Source organism: Pygocentrus nattereri, chromosome 6 (genome assembly GCF_015220715.1).
Source record: "Pygocentrus nattereri isolate fPygNat1 chromosome 6, fPygNat1.pri, whole genome shotgun sequence".
Lineage (NCBI taxonomy): Eukaryota > Metazoa > Chordata > Actinopteri > Characiformes > Serrasalmidae > Pygocentrus > Pygocentrus nattereri.
Window position 1 is genome coordinate 7,570,462 of NC_051216.1, and position 21,812 is coordinate 7,592,273.

Here is a 21,812-nt window from a genome sequence, read left to right on the forward strand (position 1 = left end):
GTTGGTTGATTGATCTATTGAGTGGTTGATTGATTGATTGATTGATTGATTGATTGATTGAGTGATTGAGTGTTTGATTGAGTGATTGATTGAAATGCTGCAAAAATCCACACTGGCATTGGAAAAATAATACTAATACACATACATTTAGAGTCATGTGATGGATTTCCCTCCCATGGCTCCTCTAACAAATACACAAACAGCTGTACATGGCAGAGAAACCTGATCTGTAGCGAAGTGGCTCTGGTAAACAAAAATAAACAGTACTTCCTTCTCAGTGGATTATAGAAAAGACAGGAAAGCCAGAAGTGCAGAAGTTGTGACACCTGAAAATCAAACAGCTTTCTATTAATCAATAAGCCAAAAGTTATCATTACATAAGCACTTAATACAAATTGCCACTGTTTGAATCACATGTACGATGACTCTTATGCACGATGCTAATTGGTGGAAGATGAGCTTTCATTACTTGTTAGCTACATTAGCTTTGGGTCTGCAGTTCAACTTGTTTTAACTACAGTGGGAGCAAATTAGATTTTCACGTCTAACAATTTCTTTAAAAAAGACAAAAACATGCATGACAGATGAATCAGTATGATGCTCTTTTGGTTGGCGAGTACAACAGACTGCGCCGTGACTGGCGACTCTCTGAGACGTCAGCCGAGTGTAAAGCCTCCGGTGACTTGTTGACTTGTTGGAACTCGAGGCAGATTTGCAGTGAAGAGTGAGAGAGAGTCGGAGTCTTACTGCAGCAGATCACTCTCTCTTTTTCTCTCTGTCTCTTTGTCTTTCTTTCTCTCTCTTTCGCTCACTCACACAGTTTTCCATAATCTCTCCGGGTGCTGACCTCCGTCTTCCCAATTCAGAGCTCTTCCTCTACTCCCCTCTGGTCCAGCTCTGGGTTCTGTGGAGGAGGAATAGTGTTACTGCAGCAGAATGTCTCTCTCTCTCTCTCTCTCTCTCTCTCCCTCTCCCTTTCTCCCTTTCTCTCTCTCTTTCTTCCTCTCTCACCCTCTCTTTCTCTCTCTATCTCTCTCCCTCTCTCACTCCTTTCTCTTTCTCTCTCTCTTGCTCTCTCTCTCTCCCTTCCTCTCTCTTTCTCTCTCTATCTCTCTGCATTTCTTTCTCCCTTTCTCTGTCTCCCTATCTTTCTATCTCCTTTTCTCTCTCTATCTCTCTTCCTTTCTTTCTCTCGCCCTCTCTCTCCATTCCTCTCTCTCTCTCCCTCTCTTTCTCTCTCTCTCTCTCTCCCTTTCTCTTTATCTCTTTCTCTCTCTTTCTCTTTCTCTCTCTCTCTCCCTTTCTCTCTCTCTTTCTCTCTCTCTCTCCCTCTCTTTCTTTCTCTATCTCTCTCCCTCTCTTTCTCCCTCTATCTCTCTCCCTCTCTCTCCTTTCTCTTTCTCTCTCTGGCTCTCTCTCTCCCTTCCTCTCTCTCTTTCTCTCTCTATCTCTCTGCATTTCTCTTTCTCCCTTTCTCTCTCTCCCTATCTCTCTCTCTCCCTATCTCTCTCTCTCTCTCTCTCTCTCTCTCTCTCTCTCTCTCTGTTATTGAGATCAGCAGCGCATTCGTTTTACTAGTAGCTCTTATTTATCCATCTATTTATTTCCTGAACGAAGTGTTTACGGTTCCGACATGGAGCCGGCCTCCAGTCCGCGGCGCAGAGCCAGGCTGAGTAAATGTGCTGCGCGGAGACGCTCTGACGGGTGTGATGTCTCAGTGGAAGTGAAATGGAGCATTATCTACAGAGAGATTACTCACGCAGCGCTGCGCTGCTCTCAGCCGCAGCAGGAGTGGAGCCTCAGAGCAGGCCGTGATTATTTATTTATTTATTTATCATCTTTTACAATCTCAGGGTGATTACACCGTAAGCCATGTTCGGTAATTACAGGGAAAACAATGCAGACTGAAATAAAAAAGGCGCGACAGAACTTTTTAAATGTAGTCATTATATCATCGCTCATTGTTCTCGGTCTGAGGCGATACGTCTGTGTGTCCACCATCTTGGAGAGGTCAAGATCCACTTGTGAGCAAATTCACTTGTATTGAGAGACGATGAGTCTCAGGTTTAAATCGGCCAGTTTCCTTGTCACGCAACCCATTTTCACCAAATTTGTTTGTTATAATCCTCAGACACAGATTAATCCAGACTGGATGGATCTGCTCTCGGTAGCTTTTACTCGTTTAATAACCGATCATGTTGATTAGCCGTCCGGACCAGCAGGAAAGTATATATAATCATTATTCATTAATAGTCTATGAATTTTATTTATTCAAATATTAACATTTTTCTCAGCAAATAAACATAAAACTACACAAATAAATAGATTTTGAAAATGTCTCTTGGGTGCCTAAGACTTTCGCACAGTACTGTATCTCCATCAGGTTTTGCACCAGTAAGGTTTAACTGATGATTTTTCATAATTATTCTCATATTCTCATAAAAACCAAGAGATAACACTCAAAGTATAAAATAAAATAAAATGAATGAAAATAAAATAAAATGGATAAAATTAATAAAACAGAGTGATTGGAGTTAGGAGTTATATGCAGATCTAAAGAGATATGTTTTGAGACCCGACTTGAAATGTAAAATAGAGTCAGAGTTCCTTAAGTCAGGAGGTAGAGCATTCCATAGCCTGGGGGCAGAGGTACTAAAGGCCCTACCTCCCATGGTGCTAAGGCATATAGTGGGTACAGACAGGTGGATAGAGGCAGATGATCTCAGTGATCGTGAATGTGAGGTGAGATTAATAAGGTCAGAAATATATGGAGGGGCAAGGTTATGAATTGCTTTGAAAGTAAGGAGTAATATTTTGTATTGTATGCGTTGAGTAACCGGGAGCCAGTGCAGCTGATGCAAAACAGGAGTGATGTGATGGAAAGAAGGAGTTCTTGTAATGATACGTGCAGCAGAGTTCTGAACCATCTGAAGTTTGTGTAGTGATTTTAGGGGGAGGCCAAAAAGGAGAGAATTACAGTAATCAAGGCGTGACGTAGCAAGACTATGAACCAAAATAGCAGTAGTGTCAGAGGAAAGAGAGGGTCGCAAGCGATTAATATTTCTGAGGTGAAAGTAAGCAGATCGAGTGATGTTATTAATGTGGGATTGAAATGACAGGGTACTGTCGAGGATGACACCCAAACTCTTTACCTGAACTGAGGGAGAGACAGAACAATTATCAATAGTGAGAGAAAAGTTATTTGTTTTTGGAGAGGTTTAATTTGGTGCCCACAAGTAGCAGCTCTGTTTTATCACCATTTAATTTGAGGAAGTTGTGAGAAAGCCAGGTTTCAATTTCAGATAGACAGTCAATAAGGGAGGGCAGGGGGAAAGTGGAAGTGGGCATGCTGGAAAGGTAGAGCTGGGTGTCATCCGCATAACAGTGGAAGTTCATATTATATTTGCGAAAGATTTTACCTAGGGGGAGAAGATAGACTATGAAAAGAAGGGGTCCCAAGACAGAGCCCTGAGGAACACCAGTAATGACAGGAGAAGGTTGAGAAGTGAAAGTTTTGAGCTGGATAAACTGAGTACGGTTTGAAAGATATGATTTAAACCAATTTAGTGGTGTATGAGTTATCCCAATGGAAGACAATCTATGAAGAAGAATGGAATGGCAGACAGTGTCAAAGGCAGCGCTTAGATCCAGAAGGATTAGAATAGAGAGAAGTCCAGAATCGGCTGCAGAGAGGAGATCGTTAGTGACTCTAACAAGTGCTGTTTCTGTACTATGAGAAGAACGGAAACCAGATTGAAATTTTTCATAGAAATTATTGTTTGATAGATGAGAATGAAGCTGAGCTGCTACTACTTTCTCTAATATTTTGGAAATAAATGGCAGATTGGAGATAGGGCGCAAGTTATTAAAATCAGTAGGATCAGCACCAGGTTTTTTTTAAGATCGGGTTAATAGCTGCAGTTTTAAAGGCTACTGGTACAATACCAGTCGTAAGAGAAGAGTGAATGATGGCAGTAATTAGAGGAAGCAGAGAAGGAAGACAAGATTTGACCAGTGATGTGGGGAGAGGGTCCAGTGTGCAGGTAGATAGCTTAGTATTAGAGATGAGATCAGAAAGTTCAGAGATAGGAGGAAGAGAGAAAGACGAAAAATAAGTTGAAGAAAGGGGATAATTAGAGGTTGAACTAGGAAGTGTGGGAGTCAGTAGGGGAAAGTTAAGAGATTCAGAGACAGTTGTAGATAAAGGCTGGGTTTTAAAGCTCTTATAAATATTTTCGATCTTCTTATTGAAAAAAGACATAAGTGAGTTACAGAAGGTAGTAGTACACAGGTACGGTGGAATAGAGTCCGGAGGTTGAGTGATCTAGTGTCACCGTTCATAGAAATAATTTTCCCACTATAGTAGTTTCATTTAGCTTGAGATAATGAGTCCTTGTAATGTAACATGTGGTCCTTGTACATGTCCTTGTGAACAGACAAACCAGTTTTGCGACACAATCGCTCATATTGTCGGCCCTTAGTTTTCAAGAGCCGAAGCTCAGGCGTGAACCAGGGAGCTGAGCGTGAAAAGTGAACCGTACGTGATTTCAGTGGGGCGAGAGAGTCAAGACTGGCCTGAAGACCAGTATTGTATAATGACACAAGTTCATCAGGGTCCATTTGTTGATGAAAGTCCAAATTGGAGGTTATACTGGAAGAAAGGGAGACGAGATCAATGTTCTTGATATTGTGGTAGGTGATGAGACGGGAAGGCTTTATAGTGGAGAGAGGAAGATTAACATTAAAAGAGAGAAGAGAGTGGTCAGATATGGTTAGTTCTTCTACTGAACTGTTAAAGGGAGCAACACGTGAGCAACAGACGAGGTCCAGAATATGACCTTTAGAGTGTGTAGGAGTATCAGTATACTGTTGCAGTCCGAAGCTCTCCATACATGATATCAAATCTTTAGTGAAAGGATTGTTAGCGCTGTCTATATGAATATTAAAATCACCCATAACTATTATAACAGGTGAGAGAGTGATCAGATGTGTGAGAAATGCAGCAAAGTCCTGAAGAAAGGCTTTATTGCCTTTAGGAGGTCGGTAGATGTTGGCAATGATGGTTGGAGTGGAACCAGCAAGACGACAGACCAATGACTCAAAAGAATCGAAAACAGGAGCAGATACCGGTGAGACTTTTAATTCCTCCTGGTGGATTACCACGAGACCTCCTCCTCTGCCAGTCTCACGAGATTTACTGATGTACGTCTCAGTTAAACAGAAAAAGTCATACTTGCGGTCCATAATTAGATCCTGAATAATAAGTCCCTTGCTTGTTAGCGAGCGGATGTTAAGTAGACCAAAGTTGACGTTGGTGGTGTCGGTTCCAGCTGAGGTGTTAGCCAACCAGGCTGGGTAAACTAGCACGCTATGGTCAACTGCACGACTCAATCTGCGACGAGCACGGCAGGAATGGCGAGCAGTAGTTCCAGTGGAACGCAGTGAACCCGATATGTCCTCATATAAAGACCGGCGGGACCCTCGGTGGATGTATTTCCGATGGGGGATATGAATTAAATCCGCGTTGGAGGACAAAACCACCGGCGATGGAGCGATCTGATGAGATCGTAGCCGGAGCAGTTCAGCTGCAGAGTAGTGGATGACACCCACAACAGGTTGGTGAATTCTTGAAAAAAGTATCCATAAAAGGACGATCCAAAGGCGAATCATAGTGTCGAGTTGAGAATTAAGAAGCTAAAAACTTTATAGAAAAAGAAACTTAAAATAAGACCGGTAAACTTGGACATCATTGTCTGGAATCAAGTCCAAAACTTTGGAGTCGACTTTCAATTCCAAAATTGAAATGAGGAATCCAGTATTTTGGGGTCGATTCCTGGTCATACTGGGCACAAACGGAGACTATTAAGGCTGGGCCTTCAGTTTGGGCCATAAACTCAAAAACCCAATGCTACGATAATGCTAATTTCTGCTAGCATCCCTATGGGACTTCTAATGGAAGTACCTTAAAAAGTAAACTGTATTAGCTCTGGTGTTCATATTTAGGCTGTTCTAGATTCACCACAGAAAATACACTCCATAACTTGTAGACATTAACAAATATTTGAGCTTGTATCAGTTTTACAGTCACTCTTTCAGTAAAGAGACCCAACAACTAGCCAAACCTGACTCATATTCACAGTCGATGATGTATCTAGAACTTCCTTTAAGGCCTAGAATGAGTTTTTCCCTCACAAAATCAGTACAACTGTAAATCAAAATATGATTGTTTGATTGATTGATTCCTCTGTCACATCCTTATTATCCTTCCATCCATCCATCCATCCATCCATTTTCCAAGCCACTTCTCCGTCAGGGTCGTGGGGGGGTGCTGGAGCCTATCCCAGCAGTCATTGGGCGGAAGGCAGGATACACCCTGGACAGGTCGCCAGTCCATCACAGAGCAGACAGACAGACTCACACACATCCAGGGGCAATTCAGCATGTCCAATTGGCCTGATTGCATGTGTTTGGACTGTGGGGGGAAACTGGAGAACCCGGAGGAAACCGGAGAACCCAGAGGAAACCCACGCAGACACGGGGAGAACATGCAAACTCCACACTCCTCCATAACTTCAGAACGGTCTAATAAAGAAACATGATCCACATATCAGGACATCCAGCAGACCCGCCCCTAACTAGCAAGCATGACATCATCGAGTTGTGACATCATCATCAGTGAGTAATTTAATTTGGAAAATCACCTAAAAACCTCACATTATTGGTCTACTGTTTGGCCTTCATATTCCAACGAAGGGTTAAAACAGGGACATGTTTAACACATCAGATTACTCGTCAGACTCTGACCTCGCCATCCAGAGTGATTTCAACACCTGTGACTGTCCATCAGCCAGAAATCCAGCTCTAAAATCACCCACAACCCACTCGCTACTGTCATACTACTTCTCTGCTTTGAGCCTTCATATTATAAACAGAGGCCTTTAGTTTACATTGATTTTGAGTATTAAAAATATCTGACATTAAATCTGCAACTCAATTTGTAATTAAAAAATAAAGCCTGTCTTGCTGGATATCAGAGTTTTAGCACTGAGCCTGAATCCAAACAGAAAATCAAAAAAAAAAATCTCCGTCTTAGGCTAATTGTTTATTTTTACTCAACATATCCAACAGAATCAGTCACCAGAATGATTGCGCTTACAGCTCATAGACACTTTAGACGAACATTTTCTGAAAAGATGAGTACGACTGCACTTGTTTTCAAGATCTCTGCATTTAATTAGAATTTTGGAGGTACATTTTTGATCAGAAATGGCCCAAATTCATAAACATATCAAATTTCTTTCAGCATTTACATGTCAAACAATGGCATATCTGAGTAGCCCAGGGTCTCCTGAAAATAATAACACGTGGTATAGGTGACTATCTTATGTAAATACTTTGTATTTGTAATTGACCCAAAATACCAAAAGATTCTCCCAAATTTTAGGCTTCTATGGGTTAAAATAATAGAAAATTTACCCACATGTTGTGACGAGTGATCAGAAAGCAGACGCTCGTGGTTCAAAAATAAAGGTGAAGTTTTACTTGGGGACAGGCCGAGAGGAGTCGAAGAACAGGCATTGGTCATATCCAGGATAATCCATACAGTAACCAGGGCAAACATAACAAGACAGGGCAAGGCAAGGCAAGGCAAAATCCACAGAACAGGCAGAGAGTCAAAAAACCAAAGTAGCAAACAAACCAGGCGTAGGTACCAAAAGGGAAAGTCCAAAAACAGGGTCAGGAGAAATCACAGGCAGGAAGATAATACACGAAGATAATAATCACAGGAAGGGCCGCTCAGTAAGTCTCAGTAGAAAACAATACCTCACAAAGTTATTGTATTGTTCAACATGAAGCCTATTTCATTTCGTTTGCTGAGGACATGTACTTACTCAGATATTCACAGCTCAAATGATGCCGTTTTTTGGGACACCCTGTGTTTTTAGTTCCCGGAAATCAGTAGGCCCCCTCTGAAGGACTAGACTGTTCCCTACTAGTACAAATACAATGTTGTTTACTTGATTTATGTCTTTGATTTATCCAGGCAAAGCGTTATGCATTCATTTGTACTTGTTTAGCAGTATTTCTCATGAGTAGCAGTGAAAGCATGCAGATTTCAGAAGAAACTATGGGGCCCACACATGTTTTTTGAAGGGCAATTTATGCTCTACTTACAAAGAGATTACAGGTCTATTCAGGTCCATCTAACCAGCAGGATCCTCTGCTGCTTCTGCTGTTTAACCACCTCTTTTTCTGCTTATGAGTGCACTTTCAAAACCATGGTTCTCCTCACTGGCTGGGCCTTTTGTGTTATTGCCAGGCAAATGAGTCATGCAGGTTGGGTTGTATATCACTGTGTCAAACTCAGCCGTAAATCATGGGGTTTTTTTCTACATACAAAAGCTTAGCGTGCTCATTTCAGAGCGAGGCATAAAGTAGCTACCTGCAGGGGGCAATCAGTCAGATGAAAAATGCCAGTGTGCATTCAGAGTGTCAGGCTGTCAGCTGCAGGTATAATGCAGTTACTATTATAACAACAGTGACGTACTGTAGCCTACATTACAGACACTCAACTGACACACACTGCGGAAAACATCGACTCGTCTGAAGAGACGAGTGCAGAGGAACTGAAATCTATAGCCATTGTTGGATTCGTTTAGAACCTATGCAGGCTTGGGTTTCTGTCATAGTATTAAAGGAATTCAGTGGTGGACAGTAACTGAGTAACTGAGTAAATGTAATTAGTTACTGTACTTTAGTATTTTTGGTGTATCTGTACTGAAGTTTCTCCATTTCTGGGCGACTTTTTCCTTTCACTCCACTACATTTCAGAGTCTAATATCCGACTTTTTCCTCCTACATTTTGAGAAATCTGTCGTTCCTTTTGGTTTCTGTGTGTATAAAAACGTAACATGTCAAAACGAAAGAAGCGCAAAGCCAGAGCACCAATCAGGGCCCAGCGGTCACTTTGTTTAGAGCTGGTTTTGACCTGTTGGTCATACCGACCCAGTGCAGCACGCGGTTCAACGTCAGCGCAGCAGCGTAAAACTTTGGGAGAGTCTGTTCAACATAAATGATGAACTAACCTAACTTTGTGTAAATAGAGCACAATATAGAAATATGTCCACATATGCAGTCGAGACTGACGCGGCTTTTTTCTGAATTTCTACAAACACCATTTCATTTTATAGTAAATGAGTTTGGGCTGGTTTATGTTTATGAACAGACGCCTACAGATCAACATAGTAAAGGAGCTCATCTGTGATCCTGAGTTTAAAGCCAGTTTTTATTAAACAAGGCAAATGGTCATCCTTCCTTACGTTTTCCTTTAATGATAAAATTTCCACTAAACAATCACTAAAATGTTGCATTAAATTCCTTAACTGTCATTTCCTTAAGGATCATTTAAGGTAAGGAAAATGTCTCCTTAAGATTATAGACCAATGTGAGAAGTTGAAGATGTGCCTGAGTTTTGGGGGAGTCTGAAAAGGAGAATGTCCCATTTTTGCAATGGCCAGTCTAACACCTGCACTCTCTGATTACACAACCACGCTGTTGCCACATATAGCTTAGTGTTGTAATGTTGAAATAAGCACGGAACTCCCTGGAAAAGACGACTTCTTGAGAGCTGAAAATGTCACCAGAAAAATGTGTTCAGTGTGAATGATGCTTTCACAGGTTTGCAGGTTACACACTAACACCCCCCCTCCCCCCCAACAATGACAGATGCTGGCTTTTGAACTTTACACTGGTAACAATTTGGATGGTGCTTCTCCTCTTTGGCCCAGTGATCATGACATTCATTGTTTCCATATCAGTCTGAAACGTTGACCACAAAAACACAGTGCATCAGTCCATTTCAGATGAGCTTGAGCCCAGAGAAGTCGGCAGTGTTTCTGGATGTTGTTGGCATTCGACTTGTACTGTGCATAGTATAGTGTTAACTTGCATTTGTGGATGCAGCGTCAAATGTTTCTTGTTTCTTGTATATTGACAACTGTTTGTCAAAGCATTCCTAAGCCCATGTGATGATATCCATGACTGAAGCAGGCCTGTTTTTGAAATAGTGTCACCTGAGGGGTCAAAGGTCACAGCCATTCAGATGTGGTTTTTGGTCTTTTCCTTTATGCAATCCAGTTTTCTCTGAAAACTATGTTCATGATATTACACAGTGTCACGATTGGCACCTCCCACTCCACATGCTTTTTGCTTTAGTCTTCCATGTATGTTTGTTTTGGTTCATGCCCCTTGTTTTGTGATTCCGCCCCTGATTGTTTTCACCTGTCCCTCGTCTTCCTGGTGTCTTATTTAAGCCCTTTGTTTGCCCTTTGTTTTGGCTGGTCTTTGTTTGCGTTGTTTTAATCTCTGTTTGATGTATTTTGGTTGTAGTTGTAGTCTTTGTACTGTTCTGTTTCTTGGATTCTGGTGTCTGTCATGTCTGTCCCCCAATCAATCCGTGTTGGCTATGTGAACCTGGACCGTTTAGACGATGACCCTGGATTTGCCCTTAATAAATCTCAGCATGTGCGTCCGCCTCCTCGCTCCCCGTTACACACAGTGTAATTATTCATTGAGAAACTGGTGCATTTTCAGCAAAGTGGTGAGCCTCAACCTGTTCTCACTCATAATGGATTCAGCCTTTCCTGGATGCTCCTTTTATATCTGAGTACAGTTGCATCACCTGTTTAGGATGTTTTTTGAAGGTTTTGTAATTCCCAGGCCTAAATTACCCGCCCCATTTTTTTTGCAGGTTGTGTTTGTGTCTGATTGTTATGGCTTCTGCATCTTCCGTCTTCTCTCACACTTCTGTGTGTGTGTGTGTGTGTGTGTGTGTGTGTGTGTGTGTTACTCAATCTTTGTAACTAGAAACACACACACACACACTCAGCTCAGGAGCTCAGGAGAGCCCCAGTGTGCTGCTGTCGGTCAGGCTGGGTGTGATTATTCCCCACTAACTGCGGGTGCTGGGAGATAATTAGACCCTGCACTGGACGCTGGCCAACAGCGCGGCTCTCGTACTGACCAGCTGTGGCCGAGCCTCATGTTTGAGCAGGGTGTCACCTTCTTTAGAGATCCAGCCTTTAACTAACAGAGGAAATCTCAGAACAGCAAACAGAGGAACATCTAACTGACCATTTAGGACCTTCTGTCATTTCCTTTGAACTGTGGAAATGTTTTCCTGTGTTTTGTTTATATTTATGTGTAAAGCACTTGTAGAACTGAAAAGGAAAGTGCTACATTAATAACGATTATTATCATTATTATTATTATTATTACAGCACCATGGGAACAATATCATTCAGTTTGTTTCATATCTTTTTTATGTTTACTTGTATTTAGTACAACTTATTCATTTTTCAGTGTCAGGAAAAAGCAGGAAACGTGAGTATAACAGAAAATTTCATATAATTTTATATCTTGGCAGGTAGAATCATCCTAAATGTAGCCTATATATCTGATATTTCTCATTTTAATTAAATTTGCTTGTTTAAAACATTTTTCTTAGAACAAGCAAAAATGCTTGCCAATACAGTGAGATCATTTCAATTCATAAAATCGAATATAATATAATATATATATGTAAATGTATAATATAATATATATGTATATGTATAATATAATATATATATATATAATTTGATATCACTAGTGTTACTGCAACCATCTATAAATGACACATATGATCCAATTAGACTGCAATTAGGATGATTTCATTTGCCGAGAAGCCTCCAACCCTGAGTATAAACTAAGTATAATCCCAGCTCTATCCGTGATTGATTTGATTGGATCTTATCTGAATTTTTTTAGCAGATTCCATTTACACATTTCACTAACATGCCTCTTATGTTTGAGCAGAAGATCTGATTTTACTTCCCAGACTAAAAAGTACTTCAACACGCGCGACATTCCCGTTTCACCTTTGCTTACTTTTTTCCTGTTACAAGTCGTCACGCTCTGCCTGGACACTTTCATCAGACCAGAGGCTCTTGGTTTGCAAACTTCACTGAGGTCTTTAAAAACTCCAGCAACACTGCTGTGTCTGATCCACTCATGCCAGCACAACACACACTAACACACCACCACCATGTCAGTGTTACTGCAGTGCTGAGAATGATCCACCACCCAAATAGTACCTGCTCTGTGAGGGTCCATGGGGGTCCTGACCACTGAAGAACAGGGTAACAGAGTATCAGAGAAACAGATGGACTACAGTCTGTAACTGTAGAACTACAGAGTGCAGCTATACAGTAAGTGGAGCTGATAAAGTGGACAGTGAGCGTAGAAACAAGGAGGTGGTCAGAATGTCGTGCCTGATCTGTGTATATATGTTTCTACATTATGTTTATAGATTGTTTATAGATATGGGTTGGCCTACAGCTAAAATGCTGGCATAGTTCATATAGTAACATGATGGCATGTCTATGTTTTCATGAATGTTCAAACAAGCCTTTGGTTGAACGAATAGCTCTCACAGCATTTTTGATGGCATGGATGTGGAAATGAAATGCTTGTGGTCTTGTGTTGGTGATTTAACTGGAGGGAGCTACAGGAATTACACATTTACTTCAATTAGAGGTCAGATTTGTTCATTTTTTATCAGTGTGAGATGAAGTTAATTCACCCAAAGGCAAATGTCTCATAGCCCTTCATCTTTAAGTAAATGATAAGTGTCACTTAAACTTAAACTTAAACTTAAACTTAAACTCAAACTTTACGAAGGGTGCCAATAATTGTGGAGGGGACCAGAATGTAACAAGATATGTATGTTATCAAAAAATGTATGTTGCACTGCAATGGAAATCTACGGCTACGTTCACATCACCAGGCTGAAGTGGCACGAATCAGATTTTTTGCCCTAATGTGACTCAGATCTGATGTTTTCAGGGCTGTGTGGATGCAAATCTGATCTGCTCCAACCCGACCTGGGCCACTTTCATATGTGGTCCTAGGTCGGATACATATCTTAATTTGACACAGATCGGAATGCATGTGCTTTTTTCCCCACTGCGCGTGCGCCATCATTCAGCGTTACCATGGCAACAGCGCCGAACAGACGTTAAAGCCTGTAAACGGTGGAAAAGCAGCTCATCTCACGTTTTCCTCCTCCGTCTGTCTCTAATAATGAAGCCGAGAGCTGATCAGAGTTAATGATCTTCTCAGCGAAGCTCGTTCTGCTCGTTAGTTGGTGCTGATGATGCAGTGATTCAGTCACGTGACGTTACTGAGTAGGAGGAGCTCATGAGGGTCAGTTCAGGATGTCGGTTCATCACAATAATGACAGATTTGAATCACTTACCTAAACCTGTGTGAACCGTCATGTCAGAGAGATCGGATTTGAGCAAAAAGTGGGATTTGAACAATGAGGCTTGTAATGTGAACGCAGCTAAAGCTTTCTCAGTGGCACGTCTGACAGCTAAATATGACGTATAGTTGTTATGATCTAAACTGGCCGTGTAATGTAAGATCATTTGGATGACCATTACATGGCAGTGGGCCAAGTGTAATGCCTTGAGAGCATCAACTAGACATACTCCCTACAACAGGGAGTAAATCAGCAAATCACATTGTCTATTAACTGAGGCTCATTTTTCTGTGGGGAGTGTTTGGGGGGGGTGGGTCTGATTTTTTTTTCTGCACCAGGGCCCACAAGATCCTCGTAACACCACTTAATGTAAGAAAAAGTGTTTTGATATTAATTTATAATGAGAATTATTTTGTATCTCTCTCATTTATGGCACATTCACTTGCCTTGATATCTCTATTTGCAATGTAAGCAGCTGAGTAGTTCCTTAAGTGTGCATGTATGTGGATGTCCAGGGTGTGGGGGTACAGAGTCACCACCCCCATCATTCTCTATCTCACTGTGGGTTCTGTAGTTTGCTTTCATAATCATCCATCGGACACGTTTGTCCAGTCCTGTTCCTCCAGGCAGAAGGGAGCAGGAGGTGGAGACCGCCCTCCTCTTACAGGGCAAAACCCCAGCTGTATTTTATTCCAGATACAATTTAACAGAATTTAATCCGACTGATTGTGCCGCCCAGATGCTCCCCAGGAAGGAGCTTGAAGGACGGAAGCAATGTTGTTTATGGAGGGCTGTGTTGAAACCATGTGTGCTCTTGAATGAAGGGCACATTTTGTGTTTTTTTTAGCCTAGATCTGCTTCAAATAGCCATTCTCATCATTAGTGCTGAGAAACGCCTCTGTTTTATGGAACTTCTCACTGGTTTTAAAATACAGTCCTTCTTTTTGTAAATGGAAACACACAATATAGTCACAGTGTGTCTTTGCATACTTCGTGTTTATCTAGAAGTAGAGCTGTCAAACAATGACAACGATTAATCTTGAGTAACCATATTTGTCATAGGCTGCGTTCATATTGCCAGGCAGAAGTGGCACAAATCTGATTTCTGCCCTAATGTGACTCAGATCTGATGTTTTCGGGGCTGTGTGGACGCAATTCTGATCTTTTCAAATCCGACCTGAGACACCTTCATATGTGGTCCTAGATTGGATATGTACCTGATTCCTGGCTTTGTGACCTTAATTTCACGCTCAGATCGGAATTCATGTGCTTTTCTTCCACTGCGCATGCGCCATCATTCAGCGTTACCATGGCAACAGCGCCGAACAGACGTTAAAGCCTGTAAACGGTGGAAAAGCAGCTCATCTCACCTTTGTCTGGCTCTAATAATGAACCCGAGAGCTGATCAGAGTTAATGATCTTCTCAGCGAAGCTCGTTCTGCTCGTTAGTTTGTGCTGATAATGATTCAGCCATGTGACGTTACTGAGTAGGATGAGCTCATGAGGGTCATTTCAGGAGCTGGTTCATCACATTAATGACAGATTTGAATCTTGTACCTAAACCAGAGTGAACCATCATGTCAGAGAGATCGGATTTGAACAATGAGGCTTGTAATGTGAACGTAGCTTAATTTGCTCAAGAAAGATTTTTCCCCAAATGTCCAGAAAAGGAGGGCATGCTGTGCATCTATATGAGTGGGCAAATTAGGCTTCATCAGAATGTATTTACTACTTTCCATAATTCAGTATTATTCAATCATTTTCATCAGGTAAACATTCACACCAACCTCAACATAATGTTCCACAGAATGAAAGCAGTTTCCAATTTTCATCACCAGTGTTCAGTGAGAGCAGTAGTGGCTGCACGTTCCAACCAATGAGTGTATACATCACATATACAGTCAGTGGCTCAACTCCTCCATGGATTCTTGTTACAGTGGAGGCTCTCGAGGGGAACTTCAGCTCCACTTTCCTGTTGCTTTTGTTAGTTTGCTGCTCACTGATTTATTCATAGTTCATAGAAAATTTTTTTAAAAACATATGCCATTAATAATTTATAAATAAATTATAAGGTAAAAGTAAAGACAAATATAAAGTTTATTTAAACTCTGAGATTTCCAGTATTTTATTTCTCAGCACTGGTGCTGTTAGAGCTGCATCTTCAGGGCTTCAGTCCTGAATATTCAGATGCTCCAAACTGGCCGTCCAGCCTAGAATCACTGCTACACTGAGCTTTTCTTACCCAGTGTCCCACTTTAAATGCTACACTACATTACATCACAGCAAACCAAGTACCCATCAGCCCCTTCCCTGAGCCCCCTCTGACATCACACTGAGCATGACGTCACTGTAGAGTGAAGGCCTGGAGAGGGAGAGGTGAGATAGTCGAGTGCTGCAATGTAATTTGTTCCCTCACTGGTTCTAACGTCAAGCACTAGAACCCTTCTCTCTGTATCACTACACTAGAGTACAGTACAGTAACGCTACTTTCTGCTGGCGTTCTATTGGATATGCAGTGTTAAGCAAGTGCCAGGCTAACACGTGGTGAACATTAACAGTGGTGAACATTAACAGTGGTGAATATTAACAGTGGTGTACATTAACAGTGGTGAACATTAACAGTGGTGAATATTAACAGTGTTGCACATTAACAGTTGTGCATATTAACAGTAGTGAACATTAACAGTGGTGCATATTAACAGTAGTGAACATTAACAGTGGTGAATATTAACAGTGGTGTACATTAACGGTGGTGTACATTAACAGTGGTGCACATTAACGGTGGTGTACATTAACGGTGGTGTACATTAACGGTGGTGCACATTAACGGTGGTGCACATTAACAGTGGTGCACAGTAACAGTGGTGTACATTAACAGTGGTGCACATTAACAGTGGTGCATATTAACGGTGGTGTACATTAACAGTTGTGCATATTAACAGTAGTGAACATTAACAGTGGTGCATATTAACAGTAGTGAACATTAACAGTGGTGAATATTAACAGTGGTGTACATTAACAGTGGTGCACATTAACAGTGGTGCACATTAACGGTGGTGTACATTAACAGTTGTGCATATTAACAGTAGTGAACATTAACAGTGGTGCATATTAACAGTGGTGTACATTAACAGTGGTGCACATTAACAGTGGTGCACATTAACAGTGGTGTACATTAACAGTTGTGCATATTAACAGTAGTGAACATTAACAGTGGTGCATATTAACAGTAGTGAACATTAACAGTGGTGAATATTAACAGTGGTGTACATTAACAGTGGTGCACATTAACAGTTGTGCATATTAACAGTAGTGAACATTAACAGTGGTGCATATTAACAGTAGTGAACATTAACAGTGGTGAATATTAACAGTGGTGTACATTAACAGTGGTGCACATTAACAGTTGTGCATATTAACAGTAGTGAACATTAACAGTGGTGCATATTAACAGTAGTGAACATTAACAGTGGTGAATATTAACAGTGGTGTAAATTAACAGTGGTGCACATTAACAGTGGTGAACATTAACGGTGGTGTACATTAACAGTGGTGTACATTAACAGTGGTGCACATTAACAGTGGTGTACATTAACAGTGGTGTACATTAACGGTGGTGCACATTAACAGTGGTGTACATTAACAGTGGTGAACATTAATGGTGGTGTACATTGACAGTGGTGTACATTAACAGTGGTGTACATTGACTTTCCCACATTGGGTGAAACACTGATGTTGCTCTAGTTTAAACTCTGACAGCTGAATCCTGTAATGAGCTTATTGTGTTTTAATGTTTCAGTAAATCCTTCAGTAAATACTTCAACTCAAAGTCTCACTCTAAACACTGGAGGAGGCTTTAGTCCAGCACGCCTCACTTTACTTAGAGCGGACTAATACGACTTACAAGCTGTTATAATTTGTTATGAACAGTGCTTATAATGCATTATGTTAACAATTCAGAATGCATAATAAGCATGGCTATAACGTGTAATGCATTTTTATAAATATTTATAGTCATGTTTATGATGCCTTATCAATGCATTATAACATGTTATGAATGTGTTTATAGATGCTCACAAACGTGACATTCACAAAAAGTGTTACCGGTTTCTTAATGGTGAGGTTTGATCTGTTAGAGCATTTTGTGAAAGCAAGTGAACACATTGTAATGCACAGAGTTTTGATGTTCAGAGTTCAGTGGATACTGTCCCATATATTGTGGACAAATTTTTGAGGATTTTTTTTACGTTGCTTGATTGGATGTCAAATGCAGTACTGTGTGAAAGTCAGACGGCACCCTTTATTCCTTTGATTTCTAATCAAAACAGATATTACATACAAGTCATTTTTCATTCTTCACTTTTTAAGATGGGAGTTTAAAAACTGATTAAAAGCTACATAGAAATCGAGACTCCTAACAACCACCTGGAAGACCTGGTGCACACCAAAACTGCCCCCATCAGATAAACAGCACTGAAAGCTTTCATCTCTGAGAGAGAGGAGAAGATCAAGCTGCTTCAGATCTGAAAACATCCACAGGAGTTTCTGTCCATCCGTCCACTGTGAGAAGACCACTCAGCGCTGTGGGTCTGAAAGGACGTGTAGCTGATCAAGAAGAACCTCACTGAGAAAAGGAGACGGACACATCAAACAAAGAAGCTGAACGATGGACTGACCACCCCAGAGTCCAGACCTCAACACCACTGAATGGGTTTGATTACTTCAGAAAATCAACCAGCTTCTCAGACTGAACTTTGGGGGTGTGTCTGCAGATCCTTTGAGGAGCTGAAAGTGAGTCCATTGTTTTGCATGTAACTTTGTTTCCACCGATGCTTAAAAGTGAACAACGTAATGGCCAGTTCGACTAAACGCAGCATCCTTAAGTCAAATGTGATGCTGCAGAGGAGTGAGACGTTCCTCAGTGTTGAAGCGATGGGCAAAGTGGTGCCGTGCAAGATCATGACTGATGGGAAACAGCAGCTTCAATAAGGTCTGGGTTGAAAAACAGCGACACTCTCTGCTAAGTTATTCAGAGGCCCTTCGAGCGCAGGACCTTTCGGTCCCCCGTTTAAGTGTCTCCGTGTCTTCACGTCTCCGGTGTGATTAACGAGTCCGTTCATCGAGCGAGATCATCCATCAGCCTGCTTCATCATGAGATCATGAGTGGATTAAACGTTCTGTTCCAAGTCATTAGCACTATTATTCAAAACTAATGAAATCCATACCAAGATTACTGTAATGCCTCTGCAGCTGAATTTACTGACATGAAATAAAGCCCCCTGTCACATCTCCTTAGAGCTGGGAGACTAACAGCGGCGGTCTTGGCTGTCGTATTAATTAGGCTGATGGATAGTAGGCTAATGCACTTTGAAGGTGTTTAAGGCTAAGATGGCCCATTCCCACCGCTTAGCAGCCATTCGCGATCGTGGCGTTGATGGGGGGTGATTAGCAAGCAGATGATGCAGCCAAAAATGCTTCAATCAAGGATAATTATTGGTCAGACAGTGCGATTAATTCTAATACTGAGCACGCTTTATGAAACTGTACTGGCTGTAGAGTCTCAGTGGCTTTGGGATGGATGATAAATAGGCTAATAGGCCACATCTTTAATTACCTTCATGGATTCAGAAAAAAAGGATAATATGAACTGCTGTGTGTCACTGTTGGAAAATGAACTGAGAAATAATGAAATGATATTGGTTAATTAATAATAGAATTATAACATAATATTTAGTTGGGAGAGTAAGAAAGAATCACATGTGCGGCTGTTTGAAAGAAAAACATTGTTCTTCTTCCTTTTCACAGCCAAATGAACTAAAACCACCCACACTAGCAGAATCCTAACTCACGGGGGAAGACCCTCAATGTTACTCGATTGATTCCCTTCCCTTTGAAGTGTCTGCAATGTCTAAGGATTAGGATACACCCCCTCTGTAAAAGAGCTGTAGGTCTAAATGAAGCACATTGTATAGTTAATAACTGTGTCCAGACTTCTGTTAAACCTGCCGTTATGGTTTTTAAAAGAGTCCACGTTTCTCTCGCGAAGGTTCTTGATCATTTAAAGGTTGAGTATATCAGCGTTCAGGTTTTTATGGCTCACAAGCTGCAGACTAGCCCTGAAAGTGGTTATGGGTCAGTGTGCTTATTAACCTCATTAAGCCTTGAGGTCACAGTATAGCGTGGAACGTACTTCTGTGGACGTTATTGTTAAATTTAAGGTGGTTATTTATTAAAGAAGACGAGGCGAATATAGAAAGATTCAACACCAACACCATCCAACATCATCCTTCTCCTCCAAACACCATCTCTATCCACTAAACACCATCTTTATTTACTAAACACCATCCCTATCCTCCAAACACCATCTCTATCCACTGAACACCATCTCTATCCACTGAACACCATCTTTATCCACTAAACACCATCCTTCTCCTCCAAACACCATCTCTATCCACTGAACACCACCATTATCCACTGAACACCATCCTTCTCCTCCAAACATCATCTCTATCCACTAAACACCTTCTTTATCCACTAAACACCATCCTTCTCCTCCAAACACCATCTCTATCCACTAAACACCATCTATATCCACTAAACACCATCTTTATCTACTAAACACCATCCTTCTCCTCCAAACACCATCTTTATCCACTAAACACCATCTTTCTCCTCCAAACACCATCTCTATCCACTAAACACCAACCTTCTCCTCCAAACACCATCTTTATCCACTAAACACCAACCTTCTCCTCCAAACACCACCAACGACAACCCAAGTCGAGACAGCAGTAGATTAATGCTCAGTAGTGCAGTGAAGGGCAGGACCTCACAATGAGGAGAACAAACCAACAACTATTTACAGTCTGAGACGAAACAGGCACAGGTCAATCACATCAGAATTCGGGCAACTGAGCACAAGGCAGATGCGTGTGATTGGAGGAAAAGGTGACGTCATCAGGATTGGAATCATGGGAAATGGAGTCCTGGAGTGTCCTAGGCAAGGAAGGAGAACCTGGAAGCGTGACATGTCCAATGCCAAGCATGGGCTAGAGGGGTCTAAAGCCCCCCCCAGCATTGGGCTGTGGAGCAGCAGAACTGTGTTCTCTGGAGTCATGAAGCTCCATCCAGAAGCTTTAGGATGAGTTGGAGTGATTCAGAACTGATCATCCAACATCAGTACCTGACCTCCCTAATGCGCAATCAAATCCTCACAGCAATGTTACAACACCTAAAGTCTTATCAGAAGAGTAGAGGCTGTTACTGCAGCAAAGAGAGACAAACTCACCATTAATATCCTTTATTTCAGAAGAAACACCAAAAGAGCAAGTGTCTACAAACTTTTGGACATGCAGTGTCCTTTCCTCCCAACACTTTAATCTTTAAATCTCCTTAGACTGACCTGTTCTCCTAGTTCTACTGCCCACCCAGAACGTTGCCCTTCATCACTACAAAACTTACACACTTTCATAGCAGCAACTGAGCAATTTGAAGTAGTTACTGAATCACTTTGAATAGTGCATAGACCACCTCCTCGTTTCTACACTCATTGTCCAGTTTATCAGCTCCACTTACTGTATAGCTGCACTCTGTAGTTCTACAGTTACAGACTGTAGTCCATCTGTTTCTCTGATACTCTGTTACCCTGTTCTTCAGTGGTCAGGACCCCCATGGACCCTCACAGAGCAGGTACTGTTTGGGTGGTGGGTCATTCTCAGCACTGCAGTAACACTTAGTTACACTTAGTGTGTTGTGCTGGCATGAGTGGATCAGACACAGCAGAGCTGCTGGAGTATTTAAACACCTCAGTGTCACTGCTGCACTGAGAACAGTCCACCAACCAAAAATATCCAGCCAACAGCGTCCTGTGGGCAGCATCCTGTGACCACTGATGAAGGACTAGAGGATGACCAACACAAACTGTGCAGCAGCAGATGAGCTGTCGTCTCTGACTTTACATCTACAAGGTGGACTGACCAGGTAGGAGTGTCTAATAGAGTGGACAGTGAGTGGACACAGTGTTTAAAAACTCCAGTAGCACTGCTGTGTCTGATCCACTCACACCAGCACAACACACACTAACACACCACCGCCACATCAGTGTTACTGCAGAAGTGAATTAAAAGCTGATCGCTGAGCCTGAAGTTCAGGCTAATAGGCTACATTTTTTGTTTGTTTGTTTTGTTTTTAGCCTACATATGAAATTCAGCAAAATAATGACAAACAACAAAAAACAATAACAGTGATCATAACAATAAAGGTAACAACAACAACAACAACAACAACAATAATAATAATAACCAGTGGCATCCTGGGAATTGTAAGCAGGGTAAGATTTCAGTGAAGGAGTCTGACGCTGCCCTTAACTCTGCTGACCAGCAGGATGAAGGGGGATCGGCCAGGGCCTAATGAAACCAGACGCTTCTGCTTCTATATGATGGGATTAGACTAATTTGTTTGGCTGACCGGTGCCTGAGCCAAGACTGTTTGCTGATTCAACATTTCCAGC

The 21,812-nt window shown here is 41.5% G+C and overlaps 1 long non-coding RNA gene across 1 annotated transcript in view; it reads right to left on the reverse strand.

The window, feature by feature from the left end:
* Positions 1-226: 226 nt before the first annotated feature.
* Positions 227-21,812, reverse strand: part of LOC119263623 — a 54,949-nt gene continuing 33,363 nt past the window's right edge. The window contains exon 3 of the long non-coding RNA XR_005130395.1: positions 227-904. This is a non-coding gene — a long non-coding RNA (uncharacterized LOC119263623). The remainder of the gene's footprint in view (positions 905-21,812) is intronic.